At 33.1% G+C, this 21793-nt stretch overlaps 1 protein-coding gene across 8 annotated transcripts in view; it reads right to left on the reverse strand.

Moving 5' to 3' along the window:
- The window catches only part of RALYL (RALY RNA binding protein like), a 729873-nt gene that overhangs the window by 382520 nt on the left and 325560 nt on the right, over nucleotides 1–21793 (reverse strand). The window lies entirely within an intron of this gene.

The raw sequence follows: 21793 nt of genomic DNA on the forward strand, positions 1-21793 counted from the left end.
CAACAAACATATGAAAAAATGCTCATCATCACTTGTCATTAGAGAAAGGCAAATCAAAACTACATTGAAATTCCATCTGGTGACAGTTAGAATGGCAATCATTAAGAAATCTGGAGACAACAGATGCTGGAGGGGATGTGGAGAAATTGTAATACTTTTACACTGTTGGTGGGAGTGTAAATTAGTTCAACCATTGTGGAAGACTGTGTGGCGATTCCTCAAGGACCTAGAAAGAGAAATTCCATTTGACCCAGCAATCCCATTACTGGGTATATATCCAAAGGATTATAAATTGTTCTATTATAAGGATAGAACACATGGACACAGGGAGGGGAGCATCACACACTAGGGTCTGTGGGGGGGAACTAGAGGAGGGACAGTTGGGGGTGGGGAGTTGGGGAGGGATGACAGGGTGAGAAATGCCAGATACAGGTAATGGGGAGGAGGCAGCAAACTGCATTGCCATTATGTACCTATGCAACAATCTTGCATGTTCTTCACATGTACCCCAAAACCTAAAATGCAATAAAATACATCTTAAAAAACAAACAAAAAAAAAACACCTTCAATTTTTATTTCTTAAGAATGTGTTTATTATTTGAAACAATTATTTTTTAATTTTCCTTTTTATTGTACTTTAGGTTCTGAGGTACATGCACAGATCATGCAGGATTGCTGCATAGGTACATACAGTGCAATACGGTTTGTTGCCTCCATCCCCCTGTCACCTACATCTCTCATTTTTTTCCATGTTATCCCTCCCCAACCTCCCCACCCCCCAGCTGGCCCTCCCTTGACTCCCTCAACAGACCCCAGTGTGTGATGCTCCCCTCTCTGTGTGCATGTGTTCTCATTGTTCAACACCCACCTATGAGTGAGAATATGCAGTGTTTTTCCGTTCTTGTGTCAGTTTGCTGAGAATGATGGCTTCCAGATTCATCAATGTCCCTACAAAGGACACAAACTCATCATTTGTTATGGCTGCATAGTATTCCATGATGTATATGTGCCACATTTTCCTTGTCCAGTCTATTGTCAATGGGCATTTGGGCTGGTTCTCAGTCTTTGCTATTGTAAACAGTGCTGCTATGAAAATACGTGGGCATGTGTCTTTATAATAGAATGATTTATAATACTTTGGCTATACACCGAGTAATGGGATTGCTGGGTCAAATGCTATTTCTATTTCTAGGTCCTTAAGGTAGTGCCACACTGTCTTCCACAATGGTTGAATTAGTTTACATTCCCACCAACAGTTTAAAAGTGTTCCTATTTCTCCACATCCTCTCCAGCATCTGTTATCTCCAGATTTTTTAATAATCACCATTCTAACTGGCATAAGGTGGTATCTCCATGTGGTTTTGATTTGCATTTCTCTAATAATCAGTGATGATGAGCATTTTTTCATATGTTTGTTGGCCTCATAAATGTCTTCTTTTGTAAAGTGTCTGTGCATATCCTTCTCCCACTTTTGGATGGGTTTATTTCTTGTAAATCTGTTTTAGTTCTTTGTAGATTCTGGATATTAGCCCTTTGTTGGATGGGTATATTGCAACAACTTTTTCCCATTCTGTTGGTTGCCAGTTCACCCATGATTGTTTCTTTTGCTGTATAGAGGCTCTGGAGTTTAATTAGGTCCCACTTGTCTATTTTGGCTTTTCTTGCCAATGTTTTTGGTGTTTTAGTCATGAAGTCCTTGCCTGGGCCTATGTCCTGAATGGTTTTGTCCAGGTTTTCTTCTGAATATCTTTTTAGAAGTTTCCATGACTTCATACATTAATATGCTTTCCATCTCACCCTCATCCATCATCTCCACACATCATACCACTCTTTTTAAAATTCTGAAAAGTACAGGCAACGTGCAAGTTAAATAGTAATTTTCAATAAAATTTTACATAAATCATTCCTGTCCCTAATCAAATTAAGTGACCGTATTTTGTTTTATCATTTGTCACATTGTTCCTGCAAAGGTACATGATATAAAAGCAATTAATTTGGGGAGAGAGTGTAGAAATCCTATAAAGACATGCTGTAGAGGCTAGCCCAACTGAGCACATTATTTTAAGTTCTGGTGTTCCTTTTGATGTTTATGACTTTATTGCAAAAGCAAATTATCCAAAACAATGAAAATTATATAGGCTACCCTTCACCTACTCTTTAATTGCGAGTTTCCACATTATTGTTTTTATTCCACTCTAAACTGTTAGCAAATAGTTTGTTATATACTGCTGGGATATCTAAATTAGGAAAATGTTATATAAGCTACAATAATTATCATATACTTGGGAGATTATGTATGTGGTGAGAATGGGGCCATTTCTAGCAGATGTTAAGTGTCAAAATTTTAGAAGCTAAATATAATTCCCAACAATTAAAAGAAACCTTAGAACATATTATTAAATTAAAATGTCTAAACAGAACATTTATATACTTTTATTCATTCAAATGTTCACTGATTCAGAAAATGTTTCCTAGAATGGAGTTGTACCAGTTAGTGAAAGAGAAGGGAGCAATTTCTTCCAGTGAGTCTGTGGTATGAAACAGCTTAAGGAGGTTATACAGGATGAATGAAGAGCCCATGATGAACATTTATACAGCATGACTACCTGTCAGTCCTCCGAACCACCATGATGTATAAAGCAGTTTTCCCATATTGTCATGGAAATTACTGTCTAGATGAGGAGAGAAGTGTTACAAAAGTAATTTTGGGGGAGTCAACTTTTTTTTTTTTTTTTTGAAATGGAGTCTCACTCTGTTGCCCAGGCTGGAGTGCAGTGGTGCGATCTTGGCTCACTGCAACCTCCGCCTCCCAAATTCAAGTGATTCTCCTGCCTCAGCCTCCTGAGTAGCTGGGATTACAGTTGCACACCACCATGCCCAGATAATTTTTGTATTTTTAGTAGAGACGGGGTTTCACCATGTTGGTCAGCTGGTCTTGAATTCCTGACCTCTTGATATGCCTGCCTCGGCCTCCCAAAGTGTCAGGATTACAGGTGTTAGGCAGCACACCAAGCCAATGTATTTAATAGTTAGGATCTAAAGGCAGCATATAAAGGCAAAAAAAAAAAAAAAAGTTATGACTCAAAATTATAGAAAATTCTTCAAATAAATAAAAAAAATGTGTGACTCATATGAAAACTGACACTTTGTCGTACTCTTTTGTTTTAAAGAAATAATTTATCAAAATTTCTATACTGGGTCCAAATATTGTAGATATTTTCTTTTATTCACTTGGATTCATCTAGGATTATCCATCCTAAAGAATGAGGCACTGTCAAATGTGAGTCCCTGCTGAAATGGGAATGCAAATGATTGCTATTTAGTTTGTGATATGGAAACAGAATGTATCATGGCTAAAAGGATTCTTCTGAGCTATGAGAGCAAGAATCCCAAGAATTACCAGGTGCTGGAGAAACAGCACTCTGAGGGGTTTAAGTATTACTGGGCCTATGTGTCTCCATCTATTTGACATTTGGTGATTAACACACATAGTGATTGGAATATAAATTGGAATGTTTTAATATTTTTGATTCTTGGGATTGTTTATTTGAAAACACTCCTTACATAGACAGACACTTGTTTCCTAGATTTATAATACTTATATTTTCATATTATAGGAACACTAGACAACAATTAACACCATTATTGGGATATCTTTTCTCTGCAAAAGATGTACTCTCAAGTTTAAGAGAACATGTTCTGGTTGAAAAATAAAACACAATGAACTGCCGTAAATTGTTGCATTTCCAGTATTTAAATATGTGATAGTCTAATTAAATTAAAAAGAAAAATACTGAGATGATTTGAGCTAATGATAAAACATTGTTGTCTACACACAGGAATAAATGTCTTTCAGCCATGATTACTTAATTTTGTTAGGAATTGTTATTATAAAACTACTATTGTATCATGATAATCAAGTTTCTAAAAGAAACCTATTAAGTTTCAATTCAGTAAGAGAATTAAAGGAATATAAGAAAACAAAACTCTATTAAGGATGTGATTATGTCACATTAATTATTTGTTTTCAAGATATTTTAAAAAACATACTCTAAAGTACTCAAAAATAGTTATGTGTATGGAAAGATGATTCATTTTAACAGCAACTGTTTCTGTAACAGTTGAGTTTTCTACCTCTACTACTTAATGTCACTAGGCTAATAATATATAAATATCTATTAACATAGATATACACGTAAGAAATAAAGTAGACAGCATAGGCCAAGTACATTAATTTTCTTAAAGGTCCACTGTCACCTGTAGCTTGATTTTACTTTGAATATTTAATAAATTCTCACTCCTTTTATTTTCCACAAAAAGAAAAAGGTTAGTTTAATTCCTTTTAGATGTTACAAAATAATTTATTAGATATTCTTTTAGAAATACTTCCAATTCTTAATTTTGCTAGTTTTAGCTTGAAACAATTTGAGGTACAGATCTCAGTCCTCAAAACATGTCTCATTTGGGGAATGTTGTGAGGCTGGCAGATGGAATCTGCAAGAAACAATTTCCTTGGCACCAGTACATGCCATTGACCTTTCCTCTACACTCTTGTCAATAGGAAGAGTCTTGGGTGGGCACAGTGAACCACACCTATAATCCCAGCACTTTGGGAGGCTGAGATGAGAGGATCATCTGAGGCCAAGAGACCTGACTGGGCAACACTGAGACCCCAATCTCTACCAAGAATTTAAAAATTAGCTGGGCATGCCAGTGTGTGCCTGTGGTCCCAGCTACTTGGGAGGCTGAGGCAGGAAGATCTTTTGAGCCCAGTAATTAGAGATTAGAGTGAGCTATGATCATGCCACTGTACTCCTGCCTGGGCAACAGATCAAGATGCTGTCTCTAAAAAAAGAAAGAAAAAAAAAAGTGGAGTCTTTTCCTAAGTAAATTATTTAAGATTAAGATTTAATTTTTCTTTATGTAAATTCAAAGTAGTTTAAAATTTGTACTTATAATATTTATATATTTTTCATATAATTGCATAAGATTTCTTTTGTCCTTTATTTAGTTCATTTGTGTATCTATGTCTGTAATTTTTTTCCTTCCTTGCCCCCATTCAACTCCTACCCCAGGATCTTTTATCATGTTATTGACTAGTCACTTCTTTGTATGTTGAGAACCCTTTAAATATAATAATTTGCGATTTTGAATGCTAATTATAAAAATTTGATGAAATATTTTAAACATTAGACTGGTGAATTTAATTGACGTGAACATGCATTTCATTACATGATGTGGCAGCAAGAAGTCAACCTTGGGAATGTGAAGAACAAAGGGGGTCTAATTAGGAAACCAAAGTCAAAACAAAGAGCCAAAAATCCGAGTACCATGTTAGATCAATAGTGAGTGTCTAAGATCAAGTGGAGTCAAATCATGAAAAGTGGGACAAATATCTGTGCTCCACGGACCAAGGGTAAGAGGACTATTAACTTTAGCTTATAAGTGAAACTCTTCCTCTGTAGATCTGGGCAGGTTTGCTTGCCTTGTCTAATCAGCAAGTAACTGTGTATGGGTGAGTTCATATTGGAGACAGAGTCATCTAGTTAATCACCAACAATGGCACCAGTTGGACATAGCTACCTTTTCTGTCTCTGCTTTCTCAAAAAAATATACATCCTATTGTAGTTTACACAATAGGTAAAACAATAGAAAATGCTTTAAATTTAATTGGAAATATAACCATCTTATTTTTATTTTCTCAGCACTTTCTGAAACCACATTTCTCCCAGTTCTCCATAACTTTGGAGATATTTTAAATTTTTTCCTGTTTTCTTTTACATTTTCTGAATCTGATAGTCAAAAAAATAAAACTTCCTCTCCTAAAAGTTTCTGACACAGTTACTCTGTTCACTTTATTTATGACTCTACATTTGAACCTATCAAAATGTGCTGAACTCTCTGTGTTTAAATGTATGTGTATACATGCATTTTTTTTTCCTGTTACTCTGTAGCCTCTGGAAAAATGGTAGGATCTACAGTACTGGGGCAATGTTTTATTCCCTTTGCAACAGGCATTCAGAGCAAAGTCTGGGATAAACACATGATTAAACGGTTCCTTTTCATGTATACAGTTATCATCTTGGTCCAAACCAACATAAAAATGGCATAGCTTTATTTCAATGAATATTTATTTAACACCATGCACCAGCCTATGAAATGTAAATCTAGCCAAGAATAAATTATATGTGGCTCTCTGCCCCCAATATAGTCCCACTATCCTTCTAGAATTATCTTTTGTTGCTCTCCAATGTAATCGCTTACTGCCGTTAAATACCTCTTTGTATTATTATCCACTTCTCTTCCCTCACAGTTAGTTTTTTAAATCAAGCTAAATTTCTTAACTAGAATGTATGTACCTATCAACTCTATCAAGTCTCTAATTACTTCATATTTCAACTCAAAAGTCATCTTTTAGAGAGGAGAAGCCTGACCTAATTAACTCCATTTCAACTTCCTCTCTTATTTATACCACCTTCATCTAGCACATATATATGGAATAATTTGTTCACTCCAGGACTGTAGCCAGATTTGAATTTAAATGATTCTGAGTTAGAAATTATGTCACACAATTCCTGTCTTCAAAAGAGAAACAATTATGTTGGTCAATAAATCATTTTTTTAAAAGAAATCCATGTTAATGGAAACAGTGAAAAGTTATGTTGTTAAAAAAAAAAACTTGATATAACAATTATAATTACTTTAGAAGACTGATTTCAGGTACCATTTATATTCTTCCCTAGCCTTTATCTAGTAGAAGTTTAAATTTCAACATAAAACAAATAAAACAGAAAATTGTAATGTAAAAAATTCAATACCAATAAAAATTGTATTTTTAAAATGGAGTTATTCACTGGAAAAGTGGAAAAAAAACTGCCATATTCTTTTATGATTATTTATAGATAGCAAACAAAATTAAAAATTCACTAAGAAATTTGGAAAACCTTTATTTTTTATAGTGAACCTTAATTTACTTTCAACATTTGAGAAAACTATCAGAATAATAGTATTTATAGAAACTGCATTCATAATTTCTATACTTTGAAATAAAGAGACTTTCATAAGTTTCTAAAGGACAAACATTTCTGTTATAAGCCTACTTTTGTTCTTATACGATAAAGGTGCAAAATAAATCAAATCTATAATATTTTATTAAAAAACATTATTTAAACTGTCTATGTGGGTAATTTTTCAGTTTCACTTTTAATTATTAGTGGTTAATGAAAAACATGGTACTATTTGATGTCTATATTTTCAATATCATGAGAGAAACATAAAGAAAATAATTTTGCTCACATGTGTTGATTAAATCTCAACTACTAAGTTAGCAAGGCTATTCAATTCTTAGAAAATATCTTTATTATTAATTTAGCAACTTATATGATATCTTTAAAATTCTAGAAGAAATTAACTGCCAATCTAGTTTTCATAGCTTGTGAAGATAATGTTGAAAGTGAAGCTGAAGGAAAAGAAGAAAGGCAGTGGAAGAGAGAGAGAGACACAGACCCAGATAAACACAAAATTGGGAGAAATTTTTGCTCTTAATTAATATTAAAGAAATACTAAAAAAATTCTTCAGAAAGAAACACTGAAATGAAGGAAAAAACAATGAGGAGCAGAAAGGGTAGCTCTGGGTAAATGTTCATGAATACTATATGGTTTCATCTGCTAAAGTATATGTAGAGAGTGATCTGAAAAGGTGGTGGTGTCCGATTTTGATCTCCACAAATGTTCCCCATAAAAACAGAAACCACAGGATAAGTTCATGTCCTTTGCAGGGACATGGATGAAGCTGGAAACCGTCATTTTCAGCAAACTGACACAAGAACAGAAAATCAAACACCACGTGTTCTCACTTATAAGTGAGTGTCGAACAACGAGAACACATGGAGAACATCACACAGTGGGGCCTTGTTGGGGGGTGGGAGGAGAGGGGAGGGATAGCAGGGGGTGGAGGGATTAGGGAGGGATAACATTAGGAGAAATACCTAATGTAGATGACGGGGAGATGGATGCAGCAAACCACCATGGCAAGTGTATACCTATGTAACAATCCTGCACAATCTGCACATTGTACCCCAGAACTTAAAGTATAAAAAAAATTAAAATTAAATTAAATTTAAAAAATCCAAATCCAATACATATAACAAATATTGGTGACAAAGTTGAGGAGCTTAGCTCCTGATTAAAAAAAAAAAATCTATATGTGAATATTTTAGACTCAGACATAGGCAATTACAAAGGCTTTACTGGACAAGGCTCATGGGGGAAAGTTTCCCTCCCTACCCTAGACTGGGTAGACAGCCAGGGCACTGCAGTCTCTGAAGAGAGTTGCAGATAAGGACGAAGGCTCCTTGGCCTGCCATACTCTTATACATATCTGCATTTCTAGATAAGGTATGTCTATTCAGTAGTTTATTTATTTCAGCTCTTTCCCAGAGGTCTTCCTCAGAACTTCTGCAAAGACCTCTTTATCAGGAAAGAGGCAGGACATTCTGAAGGCAATTTTCTCCATTCAGACTCAGTACTCAGCATTTTTCCGTTTCTAGCCCTATCCCCTTCTCTTTGCTCAGCTCCTGGGTCCATAAAATGGCAAACTCATTTTGTTCAGAGCTCTGTTGGCAGTAAGATGAACCTCAAATCTGTTTTCATCCACCTGAACCTCAATCATCACACCAATCCATGGTGAAAATGTATTGGAAGGGGGTGGCACTGTTTTCCTCCATTTTGTTTCTAGTTCACACTATTACAGTAAGTGATTAAAGGGTTCACTGTTATCTTCATTTTGGCTTGTTTCACTTGGCTACTTTCTCCAGCTTAGCTGAGCTTCTGACAAAAATATGCCATGAACTCTCAAAGATGAGTAAGTACATGGAAAGAAATAATTACCTGCTGCAAGATTTATTTAGTAAAGCTGTATCTGTGTGGGATAAAAAGGAATAAAAATAACAGGGCTTCTGATGACTCTGAGAACAGACAGTTCAAGCATTTACTCCCTTCAGATGTAGTAGACCCATATGGAAACAGCATCCACAACTTGCAGAGGGCTTTCATGATCCATTCTGTGAGTATATAAAAGGGTCTGTATTTTAGACAATGTTCTTCATGCTAGAGAGGTTTTGACCTTTTAAACTCTCTCAATTAACAAAGAGTAATTTCCTTTCAAACAAAGCAAAACATCACAATGAAAAGAAATTGCACAGAATAAATTCCAAGTTGAGCAAAAAGCAAATTAGGTCCAAAAAGAAAAAAGAAAAAGAAAATAGGAAATAGCTCAAATAAAACTGAGGAAGAAAGAACAGTAAAGAGAACTCAAGTTATAAAAAGATATGTTTAAAATCACTTTTGAAAACAAAAGTGAGAATTCTAACGATGTTAGAAAACCTATTTTGCCTTACTTTCCCCCTTCTGAAAACACTGAAAAGTAAATTTCCTTTTAAGATGCGCAACAGGAATAGATCATATTCAAGTCTCCAAATAGGTTTTAAGAGAAAATGAAAGTAAACAAGAACTGGAAATACATCCATACAGATAACAAAAGCACACTGGAAATACATGGCCACAAACAACAAAATTAGAACATGTAATTTCAACATGTACTAAAACTTTTAAGAAAATGGTTTGAACTATTAAATAAGTACAGCAATTAGAATAAGAAAGTCCCTACAATGACAGGAGTGAAGAAAAGGGTATTTACAAACATGTGACAGAACTCAGGAAATATTTGAAAATCACAGAAAATAATTTAATAAAGAAAGCCTATGCTAGAAGAGACATATGAATAACTAAACACAGAAAATCATGCTTAAGAGACATATGAGATGGAAAGGAGGTAAATTTAAAAAATAAAAAATAATCTTTCAAAGATAAAAAGGGTTTGAGAAAAAGTGATAAACACAGAAGTTAGCAAAGAAATGTTAAACAATATAAATTAACCACTATAAATTATAAGTTGAGAACACATTCCTGGAAAACAATCTAATTTGAAAATATATACTAATGGAACACATTTTTAACCTGGAGACATTGACTCAGAACAGCAATCAAGTGAAAGTGACCTTCAGGGATAAAGGCTACAATTTTGAGGATAAAAACAGTAACTCATGGAATATTATTCTCAATAGCCTTTCTGGAGAACATACTAAAAGTTAAGCTTCAGGCAATGAAAACCACTGGAAACCTGGGTAAGGATCCATGGTGGACATTTGCCAGTGAACTCAACTCTCAAAGCTGATATCGACCTTTAGATACGTTCCATATCATTCACATGAATGTTGACCAAAATGTGACATATTAGCCCACAAAGAAAACTTCAGTAAGATGAACAATTAGTGACAATAAAAAGGTCTTCCTAGAGATAAAAAGAAGAAACTGTTAAATAGTTCTTGGATCAATGAATAAATAAAAATAAAACTACAGAATTAAAAAAACTATATATATATACGTATATATATATATATACGTATATATATATATATATATATACGTATATATATATATATATATGTGTATATATATATATGGCACAATATATCAAATGCCAGAAACAACCCTAAATATCTATATTAATTTGAAAATAAAAATTAAGAATAAAAAGTAATACTTAAAAAGATGGAAAAATATTTAAAAATAAGTGTGAGTTGAACAATGAGAACACAGGGAGGGGAACATCACACATTGGGGTCTGTCATGGGGTAGGCTGGGGAGGGAGAGCATTAGTACAAATACCTAACACAGGCAGGGCTTAAGGTGTTGATGGGTATTGTGTTGTTGGGTGCAGCAAACCACCATCGGACACATATGCCCATGGAACAAACCTGCATGTTCTGCACATGTATCCCAGAACTTAAAAGTAAAATTTAAAAACTTTTTAAATAAAAATAGACCTGGGAAATAAATCTAATAGATTATTTGAAAACTTCAAAAAAATAGACAAAGCACTATCTTTCTTAACCAAAATAATAAGGGGGAGAAGAGAGTAAGAAAGCATAATTATTATTGAAGAAATAAAATTATTCCAGTGCCCCACCCACCCCTAAAATTCCTTGATACACTTGGTTATCCAGGGGAAGCCTAACAAATTTTTAAAGATCAGATAATCAAAGTACAGACAAAGAAGAAATATTCAGAATTCAAATTGTGCCAGAGTATAATCTAAGATTTCTTCAAAAAAGGTAAACAATCAATCAACTCACTTATAAATAAAAATTCTAAATTCTAAAATTTATCTAACAGAATTCAGCAGTGTAATAACAAATACATCCCAGGCAAGTGGCGTTTATTATTAAGAAATTCATTGACTCATAGTCATCTATCACATTGGTAGAGTTCTGGAGAAAAGTCAGATGGTCCTCTCCATGATGCTAAAAAGATATTTGACAAAATTCATTATATATATACATTAAGATTTCTATTAGCCAGATGCAGTGGCTCACACCTGTAATCCCAGCACTTTAGGAGGCAGATGCAGGCAGATCACGAGGTCAAGAGATCAAGACCATCCTGGCTAACACGGTGAAACCCTGTCTGTACTACAAATACAAAAATTTAGCCAGGTGTAGTGGTACATGCCTGTAGTCACAACTACTCAGGAGGTTGAGGCAGGAAAATCACTTGAACCTGGGAGGCAGAGGTTGCAGTAAGCTGAGATGGAACCACTGCATTCCAGCCCGGAAAAAAAAAAAAAAAAAAAGAAAGAAAGGTTACTCTCTTGGCTGAGTGTGATAGCTCATACCTGTAATTCCAGCATCTTGGGTGGCTGAGGCAGGCAGATCACTTGAGCCCAGAAGTTTGAGACAAGCATGGTCAATATAGCAAAACCCTCTCTCTATTAAAAATACAAAAATTAGCTGGGCATGGTGGCATGCACCTGTGGTCACCTATTCCAGAGGCTGAGGTAGAAAGATCACTTGAGCCCAGGAGGTTGAGGCTGCAGTGAGCCGAGATTATGCCACTGTACTCCAGCATGGGCAACAGAGTGAGACTGGTCTTAAGAAAAAAAAAATCTCTCTTTTTATCTTCTTTCTGTCTCCCTCCACTCTCTGACCTCGCTCTGCCACTTTCTCCTTCTCACTCATAGTGCACACGTAAACTGCCCCCAAGTCAGAATCTTAATGTGAAAATGCTAGAAATTTTACTGCAAAATCAGGAGCAACACAAGAATGTTCACCATTGTTACTAATGCCAAAGTTCTTTTGGAGCTATTAGTTAATACAGTTTGACAAGGAAAAGCATACTAATATGATACTAAAACACAGACATCTTTATTTGCAGATATGACTATATAGTTTGACAAGCAGAAAATATCAACAGGACCACTTAATAAAGAGATGATTTGTAAAGTATGTTATAATATTACCTTCCAAAAGCTCAGTAGCATTCATATGTGAAAATATCATCAGTTATATAAAATATAAAGGAAAAAAGATATGATTTGAGAAAATACTCCATTTAAACCAATAAATTTAAAAGAATGTATTAAAACAGAAACATTAAATATACATGAGGAACATACATGAAGTAAACCATAAAACACTTCCAAAAGGCACAAAAGTGATCTTGACAAATAGAAATACATATTACGTACTTAGTTGGAGAGTTCTAATGTCACGAAGTTAGTTGTCAACCCTCCATGTTTATTTATCAATTTAAAGCAAGCCCAATTAGAATATAATGTGTTCTTTGTCTAAAAATTTTGAATAAAAATTGTATTTGAAAGAAAAATCGAGTAGGTACAGAGAGGATAGCTTTGAAAAAGAAGAGCATGGAGGAGCACTGTCCAGTCAGATGGTAAAATATACTATTCTCCAATGAAAATCATTTAGTATTGACAGGTTTTGGGTCAGACTGACCAATGGAACAGAAAGCAAATCCAAAAACAGAACTGACTGTTTATGGAAATTTAAAATACCGCACAGGCAGGATTTTAAACTATAGAGGAAAAGACAGATTTTAAAATAAGTGATGATGGTATAGCTGGATACCAGCTATGGTAAAAATTTGACCAATTTATTATATTGCATAACAGGGTAAATTCCACATGGATGAGACATAAATATAGACCATAAAAATGCATGAGAAGAAAAAAAGGCAAATTTTTATTTCTATTAGGAGTGAGAAATTTTTTCAGAAACATGATTCAATGAGGAACAATTGAAAGGTAATAACATTAATTATTTTCTTAATTGCCACAAATAAAATAAAAACAAAAATAATGTATAGGAAATATATAACCTATTTCACTTTTAATAAGAGAAATACAATTAAAACTATATGAGATACTACTTGTCATCATCCATCAGATGGGAAAAAATTCAAGTCTTAACACACATATTTTGTTATAAAATGTATTCCAAATATATGGGTATATGGAATATATATGCAAAATAGATGCTGCCAAACACTGCAAGATGACATGTAAAGTTGTATGATATGATAGAGAGTTGAAAATATCTGGCAAAATGTAATATGTTCTTACTATTTGATCCCACACTTAGTTCTAGGAATCCATCTCAGAGTGCCCTGTGTAAAATATGAAAGAGCATATTCAACAGGTTATTTTCTGCAGTATAACTAATGATAAGAAAAGACTGGAAAAATTTGAATGTCAGTAGTCATCTCAGTAATCTGGTTTAATAAACCATGGGAGCATCTACAGAATAGAATAACTATGCAGTGATAACAAGAGAATATCTCAAAAAGATAAGAAATTTTTACAAGAATAGAGAAAAATCTGACATGGATAAAAGTATGTTTAACACATCATGATTTATCTAAAACGGAGGGTATGTAGATAGAAAAATAGATTAGGTAGATTTTATAAAAAATGAGTTTACAGGTGAGATGAGAGAGAGAGGAGAGTAGAGGGAAAAATTAAAAGCTAAATTTCTTTGAATATATGTATTTTTAATTTGATTTTGGAATCATACAAGTATTGTACATGGTTGAAAAAATTAAAGTAAATATAACAACAAAATATTACCTGGTGACATAACCTCACAGAAAAAAACCACTCCAAATGACTTTAAAACATAATAATTTTGTTGTTCTTACCTAGTAGAATATTCCCTATGGAAAAAATACAGCCCTCAAATAAGAAACTATTAAACTCTTTTCAGTTATCATAATGATGTTGGTGCTGGTGGTACTGTTTTTGTGACTTATATGTGTATTGGGGGATAATCAAATGAGTAGTTATAACAATGTCATTGAGAAGTGAGATTTCTGACAATGCTGACAGAAAATGTCACTGCAAGATTGATGAGGTTAATGAGCTTTCTTAGCACCCAGAATATTGGATCTAAATAGTATTTCCCACTAAATGATACCAGAGTATTTTACAGAAATGGGAGAGGAAATTATGATTCAGGAACATTTTGTCATATCAGAAATAAAGGAAACTATCGAAGACTATTAGAGATATGTCAAAATGACCCAGAAACAAAGATATATCAGGTGCCAAAGCCAAAGTCATGATAATTTGACCATTAATTGAGATAATGGTGAGGAACTGAAATGTATCTGCTGTGTTGAATCCCTGAGCTCATAAAATTATTAAGAATATTTTAAAACTCAATTTTAGTCTTAAGAAAATACTAGGAAACCAGTTTAATGTATATATTTTTTTAATTTTTGTTTAAATTTAAAATTTTTTAAATTTTGTTTCTATAGATTTTTGGGGAAGAGGTAGTATTTGGTTACATGAGTAAGTTCTTTCATGGTGATTTATCAGATTTTGTAAAGTGGTGCACCACCACTTTACTATTTTGAAAATATATAAAGGGGAAATAGTAAGTTACCCTACTTTTCTATACAATCATAATTCATGGTAAGATGAACAAAGTTTCTCTTTTTAGAATAATTACAGCAAAAAAACAACAAAAGATAGGAGGGATATCACCTCCTGTATATTCACCGGCTGTTAGCACCACAAAAGGAGAGAAAGTCAGAAATGTACCTTCTGATGGAAGTTCACGGTCACTAGGAATAAACTTAAAAAAATTCCTCCTAAATTGAATCAAGCCTCTAGACATAACTAATAATTTCCAGGAAGTACAAGAAACAGAGAAGCAAGTTAAATGATACCAGAAGGATGCAATATTTAAACTGCAGACCTGTAAAATTATACAGTACAAATGATTTTGTTCTTTCAGCTGAGTCAAAATGCATTTCAACATAAAATACAAAGGGATGTGGGAATATATTAGGAAAGCTTATAAATTAAAAGACTTAAGGGATGTGTCAATGAATCTCAATCTCCATATCTTTTATGAATTTCAATTCAAACGAATTATTATGAGAGGGAACTGTGAAAACAGGATTGTTACTGGATTTACACTAAGGAATTACAGTAATTATATTCAGTGAAATGATGTATTAGTCCACTCTCACGCTGCTATGAAGAAATATCCATGACTTGGTAATTTATAAAGGAAATAAGTTTAATTGATTCACAGTTCCGCAGGGCTGGGGAGGCCTCAGAAAACTTATAATCACGGCAGAAGGGGAAGTAAACACGGCCTTCATCACATGTGGCAGTAGAGAGAAATGCCGAGCAAAAGGGGGAAAGCCCCTTACAAAACCATCAGACCTTGTGAGAACTCACTCCCTATCATGAGAACATAATGAGGGTAACTGCCCCCATGATTCAATTACCTCCCACAAGGTGCCTCCCACAACACATGGGGAATATGAGATCTACTATTCAAGATGAGATTTGGGTGGGAACACAGCCAAACTGTATCAGATAATAATACTGTGGTTATTTTTTAAGAATAAATTACAATTTATATATTTAAATATATACATGTATGCAGAAATAATGTACATATGCACACACATGCATGCTGAAATATTGGCAGATTAAATGCTGTAATCTGAGACTTGGAATTTGCTTAAAGACAATCCAGGTACTGAGGAGGAAATGGATGATGTTTAAAAAAGTAATATGGTATATTTTGATAATTGCTGAGATGGAGTCAATGTACACCTAGTTCATTATATGGTACACCTAGTTCATTATATGGTCTCTTCAATTTTATATGTTTGAAAATCTCCAAAATAAAGTTAAAGAAAGCAAAATATGTGTAAAATTAAAATTCATGACAACTATAACACAAAAGGTGGGAGGTGGAAAAATGAACGTGAAGTATTCTGAGGATTTAAGATTATCTGGGAAGGAGTATGAAGTATAATTTACATTAAACTAATAAATCAAGGACACCTGTTGCAACTTCTAGGGTAATATCACAAGAATAGTAAAGTACATAGAACGTAGAAGCTAAGGGAATAGAAATGGGAAAACAGTAAAAGATTAATCTAAAAATGGCCAAAAATTACATGCAGTACATGGAACAAACTTTAAAAATAACAAATTTGTACACAGAAATTAAAATATAACCATAATTTAATGTGAATAGATTATTGGAATTAAAAAACAAGGCTGTAATACTGTATTTGGAAGATTCAGTGTTCCTTGTAAGAACACTTTAAATATTACGACACAGAATCGTTGAAATTAAAACAGATGATAAACGATATACCATACAAACACAAATCAAGAGGAAATGAATTAAGCAATATTAAGATTAAACAGTTTTTCTCTAAAACAGAAATAATTTCTAAAAATATAGATACATCATACTATATAAAAAGATGACGGCTACATTAGGAAGATACACTAATTCCAAGTTCGTATTTACTAAATAATATTGCTACAAATATATAAAGCAAAAAAAAAAGAACTAAGAAGATAAGCAGATAGACCCATAATCATAATTCACATATATTAATAACTGATGGAAAGAAGACAAAAATCAATAATTATGCAGAAGATCAGATTAATTTAATTAGCAGTTTTGCCTGTTTGACACATAAAGAAGGCTGCCCAAAACTATAGAATATATATGTTGTGTGTCAACTGCATATAGAACACTTGCTAAAACTGACCATATCTAGGGCTATTTAAAAGTTCTCATTGAATTTTAATTAATTTTATTATTTTTTATTCTCTGATTACAGTGAAATCAAGATAAAATCAATTTTTAAAATTATAATTTCAGTAACCTCCAAATAACACATGGCCAAAGAAGAAATATCAACATGAATTAGAAAATATTTATCAACTAAATTATTCTGAAAATATGACATAGTAGAACATATGGGATGAGACTAAGTCTGTGCTAAGAGAGAATTACAGACTTATGCTGTTTTAGAAAACATGAGAAGCTAAAATCAATTATCTATTTCTTTATTATGAAGTTAGAAAAAGAGTGGAAAATTAAACCCAAAAAGAGTAGAAGAAAAAAGTAAGGATATTATTTCAGAGCCACGAGGCAAAAACAAACATGCCATAGAGAAAATACACACAGCCGTAATTTGGGTACTTGAATATATGACTAATCTGACATAAAATGAAAGAGTTAAGGAAAAATCACTATTAGGATTAAAAAATGAAAAGACATAACAAAGCTTTTAACAATCTTATGCTAATAGATTTTATAATGTGTATCAAATGAACACTTTTTTGAAAACTTATTTTTCTATAACTCACACAAGAAAATATTTTAAAATCTTTATAGTGCTTTTCAATAAAGGCAATTAGACCTGTATTAAAGATGTTTCCACAAAATATTCCAGTCCCAACTGGCATCATTGATGGATTATCCAAATATTACGAAATATCACCAATCACATGCAGATTCTTCCAGATAACAGAAAAAGTAGGAATAGTTCCTAGTTTGTTATATGATGCAAGCATCTCCTCAACAGTAAAACTGACATGGACATAACAAGAAAAATATTATAAGCCAATCTTTTATCATGAATATGGAGGTTTAATAAAGCACAAGATAATTTTTTTAATCATGTTAGGTTGATTACAGAAGTATGAGCCTAATTTCACAAATAAAAATTAATTGTTGTAGTTCATTACACTAACAGAATAAAAGGGAAAATAAAAATTCATTTCAATGTATGCCTGAAATATACTTAATAAAATTCATTATGATTTCCTGGTAAAAATTGTTAGCCAACTAGAAATATAAGATAACTTCCTTAATTTAATATAGAGTTTACACACACACACACACACACACACACACACACACACACACACACACAAACCTAAAATCCTATGATAAATAATAATAGTAAAATATTGAGTTTTATCATATATTAAGTGATCATACACACACACACACACACACACACACACACATATATATTCAGTATATATATTCAGAGGGATATTTCGGGGTAGTTAGAAAACAAGAGTCTCTTCAACAAATCTTGTGGGATTGATATTCATATGGAAATGAGTGAATCTTTTTCACTACCAAATACCACACCAAAAAAACTCAATTCCAGGGTTATTGAAATCTAAATGTGAATAGTAAAACAAACATAGAAGTCCCTTTAAAGGAAACACAGAAGGATGTCTTTATGGCCAAAGAAGAGGTGAAGATTTTTTCAACAAGATGGAAAAAGAAGAAATCATCATGATTACTTGGTCTTTTATCTTACTGATCACCTAGTTCCAGGGCTTCCCCACAAATGAGAAAATTGGGGCCAGAGAAGATAAATTCTTGTAACAGGACTAACACCTTCAGAAAGCTAAAGATCTAGAACTCATTTCTCAAGTTTTCTATATTCATTTTTAGAAGGCATTAAACAGCAGTACTTAATTGGATGTCTAGCCCTTTTGCTTTAAAATTTTTACAGCACTTTATATGTTCCAGGCAATGTTTTTAACTGCTTTACACATATTGATACATTTGATCCTCACAATTTATGAGGTAGGCCTTATTCTGATTTCTACATTTTACAGACAGGAGAACAGCAGCAGCTCCTTTAGCAACTTGTCCAAAGTTTCACGTCCGAAGTAGAGAGCTAGGACTCTAACATAGGAAACATGAGTCTAGAGCCTAGCTTGAAACCACCACCTTTCACAAACATTGCAAGCTATATTACAGTTCTGTGTTTTGGTTCCAGTTAAAATTACTTAAGAATTGTAGCCTCTAAAGATGTTCTTCATAATTAATACTCAATTTGTTTGCTACCTATTTTATATTAACAGTTAAATTCAAATCTATATTTCTTAATAGACATCCAAACAACCTTATAAGACCTTTTATTTAAAATTCCAGTAGCGCTTGATATGTATTACATAACGCTTCAATTTGAGTTTCCCACTTCCTATTGTGTGTTGTTTCAGAGGTGCATATTTCATTCCACAACTGTGGAATAAATAAGCCTTTCTTAAACATATTTACAATACTTCATCCTTTTATGGTATTTGATCTGCATTACATCATGCTTTATCTTGTATTTACCATCTTCATCTGCATGTTATCTTATGTATACATATTTTACTCCACAATTAGAATATTTTCTAAGAGCAGTAACCTGTTTTATTATTTTACTTTATAGTTTATCTTATTTCATTTTGGTGGGAAGACTATGTGTTTATTCTCTTTTAAAATTTAATACATGTTGGCCAGCACCTAAAACAACACATGTAGTGTTGAAAGAAAAAATGTTTACAGTAGTAGAGCATCTGAAATTAGTTCATAAGTGACTTTCAGATGTTTCATACCCCAGATTAAAGGACAATTTGAGATATTGAATTTTTTCAATTATCTTATATATTATTTAGCTTTGTACTAGGGATTAACAACAAGCAAGTTAGAATTCATAAGATCTTTAAATGTTGCTCAGAAGTTTCCAGTGATAGTTTTAATGAAAAAAATTATTTACAGTTTCTACTACACTTTCACTAATTTAGGTTCAGTGACTGAGTCAAATAACCAATTTTAGAAATAGAAAATAAATCCCCCAGGCTTTCTATCATATGTGGGGCCATGTATCTCCCTGGCTGACAGATAGTTAGTTCTATAATTCACTCTTTTGTGGGAGCTTGCTAATTAGCATTTGTTTACAGCATTTTAGGTATCTCTGTTTAATTACTGAAAACTTTAAATGTCTATTGTACTTTATAACCCACATAGTATTGTTTTTATTACTTATTAATTGATGACAGTGAAGGATAAGGCTGAAGTCTTCTTAAACAATTTATATATACAGACATACGCACCTTAGAGGAAGAATTAAGGATAACTTACAGTAATTATGCAAGATGTTAGAAGAAATTTCTGAGACTTTTTTTTCATAAAAACCTGCTCTCTTTAACATTAAATACATTATAGAATTCCCTTATTTGTTAAATGGATTTAATTAAATCTACTATCTAGCTTCCTTGAAGGATTTTTTTTAAATGCAATGAAGTGTACATTAATCTTCTTTGAGAAGGTTAATGAGGGAAAAATGACATATAAATAAAAACATTACTACAAGCTACTGAAATGGGATGGCAATATATTTCTAAGAATTTCAGAAAGGATGAAACAAAAGTCATTTGTACTAAGTATCATCTTGTAAGTTATTTTTCATACTCCTACTCAGTCCCCCCACAGTCTTGCGAATAGATTTTTTTTTTGAGACAGGATTTCAGTGGCTGAAGTGCCGTGGCATGATAACAGCTCACTGTAACCTGCTGCCTCAACTTCCTCGACTCAGGTGATTCTCCCACCCCAGCCTACTTAGTAGCTAAGATCACAGGGGCATGCCCCCAACCCGGCTAAGTTTTGTATTTTTTGCGAGATGGGGTTTTGCCTTGTTGCCCGAGCAGGTCTGAAACACCTGGGCTCAAGCAATCCGCTTGCCTCGACCTCTTAGAGTGCCAGGATTGTAGGCGCCTAGCCCATGAATTGACTTTTAAAAACAAATATAGTAGTCATCCCTATAGCATCCTGCAATTGATGAACTACTTTGAATAATATGTATAATATAAAACCTGTTAGGAAAATTAGATGTTTTAAATACAGGAATGAGTTGAACATTTTGTTAGTGGAAAAAGAAAGTTAGAATAGTGAATAGTTTCAAAGGTTGTTAAGAAAAATTCAAAGATTTACAAATTCAAATATTTTTGTATTCTTATTGCAGCTAATAAAGTAACTGAAGGACTAACGTTTGATTTGTATATTTGGAAGTGAAAGTTTTGTTAACCTATCAAGTTTAAAAGTTTTATTAAACTACCAAGTTTAGAAAGTATGATTTAGACACTGAGGCAAAAGCTAAAAATTATCTTCTTTTTTCTCAGTCCACATGGTAATAGAACTATATAATGGTGCCTTGCTAAAAGTGCTATTTATTATTTGCAGCATTCTTTAGATGTTTTCTACAAAATTTTTCATGACTTAGAAATCTCCATAACATTCATGAGTTTCTTTTGGGGTTTTGTGGTAGACTACTTCGTTGGAAATGATTATCCATACTCATAATTTCACCCTAGGTCCTCTGTCAATCTGTCCTTGCTAGATGCTCAGACACTGCATCCAATTTGAACCTGGAGGCATATGCAGAAGAGTAGTACTTACCAAAACCAAACAGGATGAATGCTTGGTAAAACTAATGTATTTGTTGGGGATAACATCAACTAGAGATGCTGCAATTCTTTCTTAAGTTTTTAGTGTTGTTGAATAGTATATATTTGAAGATCATCCTGAGCCTCTGAGTAATTGTGGAACTCTGTATTTTTCACTTAACACTTCCATGATGTTTTCTTTTTCTTCATCATTTCTAGTGGTCATTAGATATGTTTGAATGGAGGGATCTAATGGAAAAAAAATCACACCTCTAAAAGGCAGTGTATTAAAGATGTGCTGAGACAGAGGTCTTTGTAACAAACTGGTGATTGCCCTGAAAGGCACTTAACAAGTTTTATTTTCTGAACAAT

The sequence above is a fragment of the Sapajus apella genome, unplaced genomic scaffold (genome assembly GCF_009761245.1).
Source record: "Sapajus apella isolate SASKATOON/1434 unplaced genomic scaffold, GSC_monkey_1.0 scaffold3, whole genome shotgun sequence".
Classification (NCBI taxonomy): domain Eukaryota; kingdom Metazoa; phylum Chordata; class Mammalia; order Primates; family Cebidae; genus Sapajus; species Sapajus apella.